Here is a 2,444-nt window from a genome sequence, read left to right on the forward strand (position 1 = left end):
GCCATGGCTCAGTGGTAGAGCCTCTGCCTAGAATCCCTTACTGAGGGGCTGGGGTGTGGCTCAGTAAAAGTATGATATCTTTAAATATTAACATCCTCCTTCCCTCCTGTCCTCAGCATACAGCTTAACTCCAGGAACCACCCTCCATATTCCTCTGCTTCCATAACGTTCCAAAACAGCTTTACCAGCTGACAAAATGTCAAACACCTGGGCCAGGACAGTGGTGGACTCCAATGGGTTCCTTGGATCTGTCAGACAATTGGCACATGGAAGGCTGTGTCAATGAATAATGCGGCCACTGAGCTGTATCCAGCCCTTTTCTTCCTCCTCCTCCTCCCCCTTCCCCCTCACCTCCCCCTCACCTCCCCCTCCTCCTCCTCCTCCTCCTCTTCCCCCTCTTCCTCCTTCTCTCCTCCTCCTCCTTCTTCTTCTTCCTCCTCTTCCTCTCCTCCTCCTTCTCCTCCTTCTCCCTCCTCCTCCCTCCTCCTCCTCCTCCTCCTCCTTGCCCTCTTCCTCTTTCTCCTCTTTTTTTCTTGTCACTTTGAGACAACATCTCACTGACTTGCTCAGCCCGGCATGGAACTCACTATGTAGCCCAAACTGGTCTTGAACTCATGACACTCCTTCCTCAGTCTTCTAAATAGCTGGGATGACAGGCCTGTGTTACCATGCAGGAACAAGGTTTTGAGGAATAGTAGATGTCAGCATAGTGGAGCTGGCTGAGGTTGACCTTGGTGGGGTTACAGGTAAGAATTTAGCAGGGGGTTAGGAGATAATACAATGCTTGCTGTGCAAACATGAGACTTGAATTTGATCCCTGGAACCTATGTGAAAAAGTAGGCATGGTGACATACATTTGTAAGCCCAGTACAGGGAAAGCAGAAGGAGGATGCTCCTGGGGCTCGCTGGCCATCTTGCCTAGTCCAGTTGGCCAGTTCAAAGCCAGAGAGAGACTCAAAAATAAAGGTGGGGCCGGGCAGTGGTGGCGCATGCCTTTAATCCTAGAACTTTGGAGGCAGTCAGATTTTTGAGTTTGAGGCCAGCCTGGTCTACAGAGTGAGTTCCAGGACAGCCAGGGCTACACAGAGAAACCCTGTCTCAAAAAAAAAAAAAAAAAAAGGGTGGGCAGCTCCTGAGGAACCCTTGCAGTTGACCTCAGACCTTAACACACACACACACACACACACACACACACACACACACACACACACACACACGGACACGGACACGGACACGGACAGCAAGAGGGCAGGGGAAGAGGGAGCGAGAAGGGAGGAGTGAAGGGGGTTGAAAGGGGATGTGGAATCATCTGCTCCAACTGGCTTGGGCGGGTCTGAGCTACAGCTGTCCCTCTTTGAGGGCAAACATTCCCCAGACACCTCTCTGCTCTTTCTTGTTATCTGCAAGACTGCAAGTATGATGGAGGTTTCCTGTTATTTCTCATGGCACTCCTCTGATCAGGTTGTGAGCACACTGCTTGCTCAGAACTGTCCTGGGCTTTTCAAAGTTAGAGGCTGGATGCCTTCGTGGTCTTTCTCACTGAGTCCAGAGCCAAGATGACCTGGCAAGGAAAGACATCACCCTGCAGCTGGCACAGAGAGCAACCACCTGTGCCATGTGGGCACTCAAATAGGAGCAAGCGTTGATATGGTCACACAGCCTGTCTACCCACTTGCCAGTCAGTTGTGGGCTAAGCTTGGCATCCAGGGCTTCTGCCTCAGCCAGGGTCACCTTCAGTGGGCAGGACTTACTGAATGACTGTGGAGTATGTGATGGCTCTTTTGGGGTTCTCTGAGTGTGGCATGGAAGGACCTGGCCTCCAATATGGGTGGAAGGCCAGTGAGGAGTTGGAAGTGTGGCTCAATGTTAGAGAACTTGCTTAGCATCTCCCAGGTAGAGGAGGGATGTGAATCAGCAGTTATTGTATTAAAGCCCCTGCCTAGAATCCCCCAGTGAGGGGATGGGGGCGTGGCTCAGTGGTAGAACCCCTGCCTAGAATCCCCTAGTGAGGGGCTGGGGGGTATGGAAGAGCAGAGAAAGTGGACAGAGTCATCTTTAGTCCCAGAAGATTAAGGCATAAGTGTAAGGAGAGGAGTGTTTTATATGGATAGAATCTTCTAGAAGCTTTTTTATTAATCCATTTGAATGGGCCTCTCTAGCTCCACTTCCTTCTACCACCCATATGAGTTGTGAGGGTGCGTAGGTGTGACTTAGCCCGCTGGTCTCTCAATTTTGTTACTTGGAAAGTGGGTTAATGATGAACTCTGCCAGGATATATAGTAGGGCACTTCTTTAATCCTAGCACTTGGGAGACAGACAGGCAGTTGGTGCTCTGTGAGTTCAAGGCTAGCCTGGTCTACATAGTGAGTTGACAGCTAGCCAGAACTACCCAATGAGACTCTGTGACTCTGTGAAACAGAGAGAGAAAGAGAGAGAGAGAGAGA

Source organism: Mastomys coucha, unplaced genomic scaffold (assembly GCF_008632895.1).
Source record: "Mastomys coucha isolate ucsf_1 unplaced genomic scaffold, UCSF_Mcou_1 pScaffold22, whole genome shotgun sequence".
NCBI lineage: Eukaryota > Metazoa > Chordata > Mammalia > Rodentia > Muridae > Mastomys > Mastomys coucha.